This window comes from Apteryx rowi, unplaced genomic scaffold (genome assembly GCF_003343035.1).
Source record: "Apteryx rowi isolate R43461 unplaced genomic scaffold, aptRow1 scaffold_718, whole genome shotgun sequence".
NCBI classification, from domain to species: domain Eukaryota; kingdom Metazoa; phylum Chordata; class Aves; order Apterygiformes; family Apterygidae; genus Apteryx; species Apteryx rowi.
In genome coordinates this window covers 178,840-191,259 of record NW_020451003.1, presented here as the reverse complement: position 1 = coordinate 191,259, position 12,420 = coordinate 178,840, and positions in this window count along the sequence as shown.

Sequence of the window (12,420 nt, the reverse complement as noted above, 5' to 3'; positions counted from 1 at the left end):
AAATGGAATTAAGAAGGCGAAAAGCCTTGCTGATTTCTAGCTGGACCAGGAAAGAAAAGCGAGATAAGTGCTATCCTCTCCAAGCCAGTATTTCACATTCAGCCCAGAGTTGGCCGTCCACATGCGGATGTGCAGTTGATCCCATGGCGTGTTGGTCACCGCCTGCCTCCCTGTGCACCTGAGACCCATCAACCTTTCTGATGGCCCATTTACAAGCCCTTCCCATTACTTTGTTGGATCTCAGCCGCTTTGCCTCCACGGAAGCCGCTCTCGCTTTGAACAATATCCATTATTGTCCAAGGGAGCTTGCCAATGCCTTGGTTCCCCGCTTGATGGTGAGATGTGCGGTGCTGGGACAGGGCGCTGGGAGGGAAGGCAAGTGCCCTGGGCTAACACTCTTTCTCCAACGTTACCAGTCCTTCAGCTTCCTCAACCTTGTCGTTTCTCTAAGACAAGCTGAGACGCAACGACTGCGTGGAGGAGTCAGGCTTCCCAGATGGATAAAGTCCAGTCCAGCCTCCCCGCGTCCACTGGCAGCCCCGCTCTTTGATTCCTCCGTTGCTATTTATTCTAATCCAAAAAGACGAGTTTTGCTTCTTCAGACGGAGAGCGGTGGTAGCTGGGTGCTCTCCATACGATGCTTAACCGGGGGAAGATGCAAATCTTCTCCCCTAGGTTTCTGCTTGCCGGGTCTCTGCGGCATTGCCTGCTCAGTCGAACGAAGCCGTTTTTTCCTTCCTTCGGAGGGAAAGAGGAGCTGCATTTTGCTGCATGGAGCAGTCCCCGAGACACAGTCGAGGGAAACGTTGACTGCTCAGCAAATACGCAGACAAGTGCTGCAGGTTTGGCGAGTCCTCCTATGGAACTGCAGAGCTCTGAATAAAAGGGATCATGGTGCAGGTGTCATCTGCGCTTGTAGTTATTTGCAAAAATTCCTCTTTTCATAAAGAACCTTTCCGTTGCTCTTTACCTAATGGCAGAGTTTCATGCTTTGCTGTAATACCCACATTTTTTTCCTCTCTCTTGGAAAATACATGGGTTCCTGTGGAGGAAAAAGCCAGGATATATGTTAATGTCAATTAGTGATGACTTGGGGTTTTTTAAATAAAACTTCAGGAAACTCCACTATGTTACCCGAGGATCTGAAGCTGCCACTGTCCTTAAGATTGCAGAGGAAAGCTTGAACTCTGGTAAGAGCATCAAAACCTCTCTCAATACTTCTTATCCTTAATCATTTGTTCCCTGATGCTCTTCTTGGTGGAAGGTTTTGGTGGGGAGTATAAAGTATTTTTTCACTAAATATATATATATATATATATATATACACATTTAAATTATCAAACTGGAAAACGTGTAAAAGTCAACCCAGGATTTTGATTTCATGCTGCATTTTTATATGGTTTATAAAAATAGTTTAAATAACTAGTATGCTTTAATGGCTTTCATGATCCAATGCATTTACAATAAACCCCACTTAGATTACAGCTCATTTTCTGTGGCTTTATTTCAAAATTCCAATTGTTTTCCTTCTTTTTATTCTTTTGAAAGCAGAATTGATGTGCAGACGTATAGGGCATATGTTCTTAAAGTTCAAATTAAAGGTCTGGGGCTTTTTATTGAATCCATCAATGTTTATATGTTGAACATATCTATCATCAGAAGTTTCTAGTCATTCAAATTCACTCACATGCAGAAAAACATGGTGAATATTAGTAAGGAAGAACCATTCCTAAACAATTTCAAGACTGTGATACTAAAATGTATATATCTTTAAATAAGCATTGTGGCCTATAAAATTAATGCAGTGCTCAGACTATGTTAAAAAAAAACCTCTTTTGGAAATATTTCTGCTCCAGTTGAATGAGAAACCAGCCCTCCTAGGCTTTTCCCCGAATCAAACGGAGACAAAGACAGGGGAAAAAAGTCAAGCCGCGCTGGATCACAAATTTTCCAGTAAACTTTTGATGGCATCATAGGTCACACGATTCTAGCAGCTGAGATTTTTATACATTATTTTTTATCTCCATAAGGAGGGAAAAAAAGCTTTTTTTTTTTTTAAACTGATAAATACATCCACATGAAGATCTCAGTTTTTCAAGATGATAATGGAAACATAACAGGTAATTCTGGAAACTCATGAAGATTTGAAGTTATCCTCCTTTGTGATCTGCTTATGGCTTTAGTCCTTTTGAGGTTGTTCCCCGGGTAATAATTAAGGTCAAGGTAGGGCTGGGCTTAGGGGCAGGTTTGGAGACGTGAGCCCGGATCCATTCATCGTGTGGGACTATTTGGAAATCCCAGCTCCGCTACGTAAGCTGAGCAAATGGGCAGCTCTAGGCCCGTTTAGGGTCTCTGTTGTTTTGGGGTTTGTCATAAAATTGGGTTTCTGCTGATTTTTGCAAATCCATTTATTTACCACACCGTGCTACATTCCAGTTTTGCTGCAGTTGCGATGGGTTTCCTTTCTATCGGGTTCTATTAAATATTTTTACAGCATACGCTTATCACAAGTCCGTTGTTTCCACTGCCCTTGTAACATTCCTGAATGCTTTTGTAACGCTCCATATAATTTTATTGCTTTATTAGCTTTTGCTCCTCTATTTCAATGTCATTCGAGTGCTGGATCGATCTGATTAGGTGTCTCTGTTCCTCGAATATTATTTATATAGTATGTGGGTTGCTTATTGCCAATCTGGCACCACCCATAACACTGCAAATTCTTCAGTGCCGTCCTGTTTACTGATTTATAGTTCCCTTTATTTATAACTGATTTCTCAGATGTCCATATTCACGGAAATTAGATATTCTTGCAGCAATATTTTACCCTTTGCTACTTTTGAGTAGTAAGTGGAATGCGTAACTTAGTTGAATGAAAAAGTAGAGCATGCTGCTGTCAGATCTTTATTAACGTGCTAATTTTTGTCCCAAATCACTAGTGGTATCTTTGCTGGTGGTTTTGTGTATTCATAGGGCAGATGCAAGATTTTCTTTGGGGCCTGTGCTGTTATATCTTTCAGAAAACTGAGGCTGATTTAATGGTCTGTACAAAGTCTGAGAACAAATATATCACGGACAGAAAGATCAAGTTACAAAAGGAACAATATAACCCAGCAAAAATACTTAACTGCGTAGAAAGTTGTTGTCCTACGGACAGAAACAGGGCAGGTATCCTCTCCGCGTCTATGGTCACAGCAATCTTTTAAAAAGATTAAGAGCAGCTGCAGGTTAATCGCCGATAAGGTTATAATGAAAGTAAAAAGGAATAAGCAGGTTTGCGGATTAGTCTCGGGTCTGCAAAGAAATTGCAAGATGAATGGAAAGCCCAGGTAAATGGCGTTTAATTATAAAGCTTGAAATAAAATTAAGCACTTTAATCTCGAAACCTGGAGATCTCAAGCAGCAGGACACGCTCCTAATTCTGCAAACAGTCTGCAAACCACTTTCTCTCCCTATGTTTTTTTTCCTGTCATGTATATCCGCTTAGAGTTGTGGTTGCAATTAAATTCCCCTGAATCCGTCTTTACCTTGCTGTAAAATGGAGCTAATACGAGTCCTTGTTTTCGCTGGCCTTGACCTAGTGATATAAAGCTTCATTTTAAGTGGAGTAGTAATATTCCCCCTGGAATTAATGCACTGAGAGAAGGCCAGATCACCGTTTGGGACGGGGTCATATGGAGAAGTATAGAAATGCACGGCTATAGGTGCCAGCACTAGTTAACAGCGGCTGTTCTGGCTCACGTTGGATGCCACTTTCTCTTTTCCTACCCGTTCCTCGTTGACTTGTTCCCGTTTCGGGCTGAAACTTTCCAAGTTTGGTCCCTGCCCGAGGGTGCATGTTTTGGGGGCAATTTGAACAAAATGCAGTGAGTCGGTTTTGAGGCATCTGAAGCCAAGCCACCTGCTTTACTTTGCACATTTGCTCTGCTTTTAGAAGTCGCTTCACGCATGTGAAGAACTTGGAGAGCTGGAGGTCCAAGAGTTAAACTGTAAAAACAGGTTTCTGGGTTAAACTGGAAGGGTAAATGGGGGACAATATAAAAAAAAATGAAAAAAGCGGGATAAAGTGGACTTTTAAAGCGTGTGCACGCCGTGCACAGACTCTTTTACACCTCTGGCTGTTCAGAAGCAGCGGGGACCGTTCTGGCCTCCCCGCAGCAGGACCAGCACCGCGGCACCCGCGCCTGCATCCTCTTGCACCCGCCGGCTCCCGCGCTCCGGCCGGCGGGTCGCCCCGTGGAGCAGCCCCGAATTTGCCAAGCATCCTCGCGAGCCGTCGCTCTTCGGAGCGCTCCTTTTTCCCAACAACCCGAGGCACGAAGATCAGCCGGACAAGTGACTCAGTCCAGATAAGAGGCTCTTTTGTCCTGCAAAAATACCAGCATCACGTGAAAGAAAAAAAATGTGTTGGCTGCCATGGTTACTGCGTGCGTTCGGCTGCGCGAAACCCCCGTGGTAAAATCGTTATTGAACCTCAAGCAGAAGAAGACACAGACGCGAAGGTCGCGTAAGTCTCCCTCGGTTGAGTTTGGCGCTCCTGACGTTAAGGCGCTTAGGGCAGCTGCGTGTAATGTCGCTACCCCGCCACTGGGCAACCTCTGGATTTTATATCTGCCTCGCTAGCAACCTGAAAGCCCACGAAAAAAGGCGGCAAAAACATGCCCCAATGTATAATTAGTCCTATGCGCCTCAAGAATTTAGATTTGCCTGACAGATACACCCATTTCCTGTTTTGCCGGTGTTTGAAAAAGGCTTGACCTCTTGGCGCTATCACCTTTTGCACTTAATACGCCTTTTATTAAAGTGTTTTCCTGCACGTTAATTACGTCGGTTTTTCTTTTGTAAACGAGCCCGATACGATCTGTGTGTCTTGGCAAACGCCCCACGGCGCGGTAACCGGCGGCTTCTCAGCCGATCGCTGTTTGCTTTGCAGAGCTCCCCGGTTTCGCTCTTCCGGGCCGGTTTCTGCAAAGCCCCTTTCGGGCCCGAATCTGGAGATGAGCCGGAGGGAAATGGAGCTTTGCGGGTTTCCTGCCTCCCGAAACGGGAGAGCGTCCGGCCGCTGCCGAAACCCGCAGCGGCGCTGCCGAAGCATTTCCCCAGCACTGCCCGCTGAGCCCCTGCCCGCTCCCCGGCGTGTTCCCGCATTCCCGCGTTCCCGCGGCCCGGTGGCACCACAGTGGAGCCTGTTTGCAGAGAAGGGCACTGATTTTTTCAACCGGCAAAAGGGGAATAAAGCAGCTAATATGCTCCTCCTTTGCAATTAAAACCCATCTTTCGACTAGAGCCGATAGTGAGAGCCAGCGACCCTAAAAACGCCAATCTCCCCTCGATCCGGTTATCCGAAGCGGGTGGCAGCCCCACCTGCCCGTCGATGCCGAGGAAGAGCCGGTGTCAGCAGTTTGCCAGGGACCGGCGGCGTGCCGGCGGGGATGGACTTTAAGCTGCTTTCCTTTTCTTAATGCACCGACAGATGGGAGCGGAGGGGACGGCGCTTGCTCTGTCTCCGGGAGTGGGTGGGTCGGAGCCGCCCGGGAGTTCGGCTTGGCTGAAGCGCAGGGAAAACCCACCGGTCGGGCTGCGTCCCGGCTTCGGCCGCCCTTCCGCCTCGGCGAGCCCTGCGGCCGCCGCCGCGCGGCCATGTACACGCTGAGCGCCCTGCTAGGGCTCGCGGTGCACGGCTGGCTCCGCGGAAGCGAGAAGCGGAGGGAGGAACGGGCCGAGCCGGGGGCGGCGGAGGCGGCTGGCGGCGGCGTGCGGAGCTGCCCGAGTGCCGAGCCGGCCCGGCCCGACGCGCAGGTGAGAGTCAGCAGCGTGCGGACGGTGCTGCGGGCCCGGGGGGTGAGCGAGCGGCGCGGCACGGCTCCGGCAACGCTCGCGTCCGGAGCGAACCTGAAAGCGCTCTTTGGATCTCAGCAGGTTTTGCAAAAAATGCGGCGATATTTGCACGCCAGCTCCATATTTTGCCGTCGGTTAATTCTAACGTGCCGGTTTCCCCCAAGGTTCATTTGCTCCGGTGGCATTGCTTCAGGATCAAAGCACTGGAAGGAGATACCTAAATTAAACACTTTTAATCCTGGAGGCTCCTGCTCTCGCCTCCGCTCTGCTCCCAACGCTGGCCCCGGTGGTGAGCGCCCTGCCGCCACCGCTCGCGTAGCTCTTTTAAGATTTCCTTTTTCGTTTTTCACCAAACACCTTTATGGGATCCTGGTCTAAATCTTCAAACAAGGGAAGATTTGCATGGAAAAAAAAAAAAGCTCAGCAATACGACAGCTATTCCGTTCCAGTTTGCAGCGTAAGGGAAGGTTTGCGTTGGAGGCTGCATTGCAGTATTTGCAAATTGTAGCCCAACCTGTTGCCTGCTCTCTTCCACTAAAGCAGCCGGCCTAAGGGAGCAGACCGGTGATGCCACAGCAGCCGGGAGAGGAGGATTTTCCTTAGCACTTCCCTGCTCTGCCAGTTTTGAGCGATTGCTTAAGGGAAATGCCCGGTGCAGAGGACTTGAATTCACCTTTCTCATCCTGCTGCTCTCACACTGATCTCGGAGACGCACGCAAAGAAGTATGAGCGTGGGTCCGTTCCTGCCTGTAAATACGAATTAAATCTTCCCACGCGATGCTGGGGCGGTGCCCCTAGCAGGCAGCAGAGCCATCAAATGTGTGGTGGTTTAATATTCATTGGGCATACACTATAAATGTTATTTTTTTTGTAAAATATCATTGCACACCTTCGTGTTGCTCCAGTTTCTTTAAGCCTCAGTTTGGAGGCTAACGCGGTGAATTCGGTGTTTCATTTGATTCTCCTCTGAACTTCCCCCAACGTAACCAAGAAGGAGATGACCTCCTTTGGGTGTAAAACCCGTTCGAGGCAAGAACCCTGCGCTCTATTTGCAATTTGAAAATCCTGTAGACTGCAGCACCAGAAAGTGGTCTTCAAAGTACCAGTGCAGGAGGGAGAACCTGGGCTTTTATTTTTAAATTGTATGAATTTTGGTAGCAGTTGCATGCCTATCTGGGTGTTAGTCTTCCTCCTGGTTCAAGAGCAAAAATACTCTTGCCTGTAAGTGTGCACATAGGTTTGTGGATTCCTCCTGCGACTCTTCATGTGTTTCTCAGCTTCGGGAGCGCTCTCGCGATACCCGAGGGTCCCCGGCTTGCGGGCAGGGACGGCATCCTCGTCTTCATCCCAGGGCAGGACGTGGGGCATAGCTTTGGGCTGGACGTGGGGCCGTAGCTTTGGGCTGGACATGGGGCTGTAGCTTTGGGCTGGATGTGGGGCCGTAGCTTTGGGCTGGATGCGGGACTGTAGCTTTGGGTTGGACATGGGGCCGTAGCTTTGGGTTGGACGTGGGGACGCAGCTTTTGATTGGACGTGGGGCTGTAGCTTTGGGTGGGACGTGGGGACGTAGCTTTGGGTAGGACGTGGGGACGTAGCTTTGGGTAGGACATAGGGATGTAGCTTTGGGCTGGACGTGGGGCCGTAGCTTTGGGCCGGACGTGGGGCTGTAGCTTTGGGTTTCTGCCCGGCGTTGGAGAGCTCGGTGCTCGCGCCAAGCCCTGGCTGTGTCGCGTGCTGGGCCAGGAGCGGTTTGCATCTCCTGCTGCACATTTTCTACCACGAGATCACGCTTAAGATAAGGCGCACGGCCTTCGGTCCTATAAATCGCGGACGGTTTCCTTCCACGTCTCACCCACACCTCAGAAGAAGCGAGAACACAGTCCCGAATGCCGCTGGCACAGGCCGCAGGCGCCGCCGCATCCATTATCCATAGCAGGCGTCAATAATGCATGGGAGGATAACGTTTCCGTGCGGCTGGGGAGCTCTGCGGTTCAAAAGCTGCCGAACGCTGCCGCTGCCGCGCGGAGGAGAAGGAGCGGGAACAGGCGACGGTCGCTAAATCGCCCCGGGGGCCCGCGAAAAGCTCGAGGTGAGGAGCCGGTGGCGGCGGGCGCCGGGAGGAACTCGCTGCCAGCTTTTGCAGACGGAGCAATGCCGAGCAGGGAAAGCCGGGGAGCGGGAAGGCTATTTAAATCCATGAGGGCCCATCCTGCTTCCTCGAAACATTCGTCTCTTCCAATTCGTGCTGCTCTGAGCCTGCCGGGGGGGACGGAAAGCAGCTGAGCCCGGTTTGCGGATTCCCCCCCGCCCCGCCCCGACGTTTTCGGCAGGCGCGTTGATTTGGGGGCCGCAGCGATAGTTCCCCTTCGCCGCTACGGCTCTGACTGATTTATCCCGATGCATCGGGCTCCCGGGTCCCTGCACAAATTTACGCCAGCTGCAAGCGCGACCCGTGTACTTAATGAGCTGGGCACGTACCCAAACGCGCCGGCTGCCGTTAGCGTCGCCCGCGGGCAATTCGGAGGGGCGGCGGCGAGCCCGAATCGCCGCCGTCCCGAGGCCGACGTGCGCGCAGGCGGCTGGCCGCAAGCTCCGACCCCCCCTCGCCCCCCGGGGCCGGGTTCCCGCGCCGCCTTCGAAACGGCCCTACGGCGGCGTGGGAGCCGCCGGGCTTAATTAATTCCGCGTGCGAACTTTCAGACGAGCGCAAATTTCTCCGGAGCTTGCGACGACTTAATTAAAACTCGCTAAAGAGCTCAGATAGCTTTTGCACGAAATAACGAGGCGGCAACACGGTGGCGGCGGGGGGGGGTTATCCCTCTGCTCCTCGTTTTCCGTGGGCTTTGGCAAACCCTGCCTCCCGCCACGGTGAGAAATCCCTGCGCTCGGGCCTCTCCAGGAGGAGCCAAATTATAATAACGAGCTGGGTTGCAATTAATTGCTCCCTCGGGATAAATTCTCATTGCGTCTCATTCTCCTGGTGGGAATTTTCTCCAAGGAGTGTCCAAATACCCCTGGGGCACCAGGTAGGCGCCTGTCTGTGGCTCCTGGCCTGGTGACGGCCGCTAGCACGTGGCTCCTAGGGAGGGGAGGGGGGGTTAAATTTTTGCCGGGGTTTCCGCCTCCCCCGGAGGTCGAACAGATGGAGGAGCAGAGCCTTGCTGGGTGGCCAGGCTGGGCTCGGGTCAAGGGGTGGGAAGCCCATCTCGGTGTCCCCATCGGTGGCCGGATCCGTTTGCGGAAGCTTCATCCTCCTGTGCTGGCGTTTAGGGCGATGCACCGAGCTCCTCGGCGTCTCCTTTTTCATTTGCAAAATGGTTATGGATGGGGGAGAAAAAGCATCCGCGCTCGGGGAGCGAGCAAGGAGGGGGCTGCCAGAGGCACCGAGGCCCAGCGCGTGTCTAGCAGGCAAGAACGAAAACCCCGCGCACGGCGGCCGGCGTACAAATCCGCCCCGTGCATCTAACTCCGCGCCCCGCTTAGTCCCCGAGCGGTTTTGCCGAACCGAGGAATTTGCACGGCCGCCTTGTTAATTTAGACTTATTTGCCGTAAATGATACAACTTATGCACCTTGCCTAATTGCAACGCCGTGAAAAACCCGGTGTGCTCAAAAGACAGGAAATTACCTGCTGCTTAGAGCAATTTGCGTGAGCGTGATTTTACCCGGAGAGCTCATAAATTAAGGCAGCGGCAATGCGGCATTGCGGCTGCTATCGGAATCCGTAAGGAAACCTGTCACGTGCCCATGCTATCACGAATGCAGCCGAATGAACCGCGCGGATGAGAGGACGTTAAGGCAAATCCTACGCGACTAATCGTCGCCCCTCTCTTCGTACTGGGGAGCCGTGCCGGAGCTGTGCACGCTGCGTAAGATGCATGGAGTTGCTCCCCGTCTGCGGGCAGCAGATTTATTATGCTTTGGCCCAGCCTGTGTTTCCACGTAGGGCTTTGGGACGAGGCGCGGGTCGAGCTGATGGTGCCGAAGGAAAGGGTCCCGCAAAAGGCGACGCGGGAAAGGCAGCGGCGGCAGGCAGCGCTCGCCGCAGCGGCCCCGCAACGCGGAGGGGCCGTCGGCCACCGCTCGCCGGGGCTTCCCCCTCCTTCGCCTGCCCTCCGCGGCGCTGAAGGAGGGGTTTTTCCCGACTTTCCCTGCCTCCTTGCGGAGACGCAGGAGGGATTGCTTTCACGCTTCCCCCAGAGCCTCCTAATAGCCGCACGCCCAATTGCTATCACATTCTCTTGTCCTCGGACCGGCAAAGAAATTAAGAGCCGCGCGGGACTGCAGGGGGACCGGCAGATTTCGGACTGCATCACGCCCTGCGGATATACGTTTCGCGCTTTGCCGCTCAGGGCCTACGTGGATGTGTATATACGCGCGTGTGCCTACGCGTCCACCCAGAGGGCAGCGCGCCGGCAAGGCGAAGAAAAGCCACGACGGAGCGAAAAGGGAGGCGCTGGGTCGCACGGTGTGGAGGCGGCTGGCGATGGAGTGGACCCAAGGCAGCTCCGGGGCTCGTTTTGCTCTTAGAGCCGGTCTGAGCCGGGGGGGAAGCGCTGGGCTGGAGCCGGAGCTGAATGAACAAGGCTGAATCCTGCTCCCTAAAGCATCCAAGAGAAGTCTGTGAAAATCTGTGATTTATAGTACGGCCGTGTGGGAGGTGAAAGGAGGCATTAGCTTAATTCTCTGGCGCATGTAGGCAGCACATTCATTACTCTCCACTGACTGACAGGGCTTTTTTTCTTTCCGACAATACCAGATTTTTGTTCTAAAATGGGCATTTTTCGGCGGGACCGTCCAGCCGGGCATCTCCGCACACCTCGCCAGGCGGAGACGCGCCGCCGCCACGGGGTGCTCCCCACCACCCGCCTCGGCAAGGGGCTCCTGCAGGCAAACGCCACCCCGCTCTGCCCCCCCCCTTCCCATCTGCCGGCCGGCACGGGCGCCAGCTCTGCCCAAAAAGCGCGTGCCCGCATCCGCCCGAGCCGAGCATCCGCCCCGTGGCGCGGGGGCTCGCCGCGAAAGCCCGGCCTCCCCGTTCCCACGCGTCGCTGCGAAGGCCTTCGCTGGGGGAGGGATGCCGGCGCTGGCACGTGCCCGCTGGCGCGGCAGGTTCGGGTGCCTGCTTTGGTGGTAACCCTCAATTTTGCGTCAGCGGGCAGGCAGCACGGTGCCAGCCGTGGGCATATGGAAGCGAGCTGTCAGCACGTGGGTGCCTGCTGCAGCCGCAGATGCCGATTCACATTTTGTTGTGGGGAATATCCGGTATTGCCAGTTAATTACCATTAACAAAGCATGAGTAACGTGCGTCTCCCAAATCGGAGATTAGCATCATAATTAGATGTGCAATAGAGACAGATAGATAGAAATCATGCACTGGAAATGCATATAAATATCTAAAATGGAACCTTTTCTTCGCGAATACAAAAGCCTTTCTATTCACTTACATACAAGAGCCTTTTGAGAGGTCTCAAGCCATGTTTTGCTGCTTTCTTCACATCCACCAGACAGAAATAGTTTTCCCTGGGAGATCTGGGTCTCAGGCCCATCTCCAGAGCCCGGGGCTCTCGGCAAACCACCAGGTCATACGTGAGCGGGCAGCACCGGGCATCTGATCGGCTTGCGAAGGAGACAAGGGACGGGAGGGACAAAAGAGAAGCTGGAATTTATTTATTTTTTTGCTCCTGACAAGCTAATTCCCAACCCAAGCGCTTCGTTACCGAGCAGCGGGGTCCCCATGCACGCGTGGGTGCTTTGTCCACGTTCTTCTCATTTTTCACCACGGTGGAGATAAGCGTTTTGCCCAGCGGCCGCACAGTGCTGGACTCTGCCCCACGCTCCCTTTCCCCCCCGCGTACTAGCAGCCGCTTTGCCTCTCTCTGCGCCTTTTCTTGCTAAGCTCTTCTGTACTCAGTTCCAGGTCACGTTTTGGGGCAAAGCAGGGGAAATTGCCTGCTGCGCTGGCAGCCTGCTCTCCGGCCCCGCGCGAGCGCAGCAGGGCTGCGGCAGCGTTTTGGAGCGGAGCTCTGCTCGGCGGGGAGGAAGGCGAAGGCGCAATTTAACGCTTTTGCGTGTGCCCGGGTCACCTTCGTGCTGATGCAGAGCGTTAAGCGGCAATTCGTTACGGCTTGCGGCTCCTTTATAATTACGGCGAGCTAGAGCGGCCCAGGGCTGGGATGAAGGCCCAACGCGCCGGCACATCCGCCGCGGGAACACATCCAGCTCCCCCTTAGCGGCTCCGCAGTGTCGGACCCCGCGGGTCGCCCGGGACCCCGCAGGCACAAAGGCAGGACTTGTGTCCTTGTGTTGGCGAGAAAGGTCGCGGCGGGTGCCAGGCGCGCCGATGCGGCCCGTGCCTTTGGGGAGGCGGCCCCCCCTCTGCTCGGGTCGCGGCGACCTTGCTGTGGGGGTGCACCGGGGGTGCCCAGAAGGGACGGGCAGGAGCGCTGCCCGCAGGCTACGCCGGGGCGAGCGGGCCGCGCTGCCGGCGTTGGGCAGCGCACCCCGACCGGGCGTCACCTCGGGGGGTGCGTGGAGGGGGGAGCCGGGGGCTGGGAGCGCCGCGGTGCCCCCCCGCCCCGGTCTC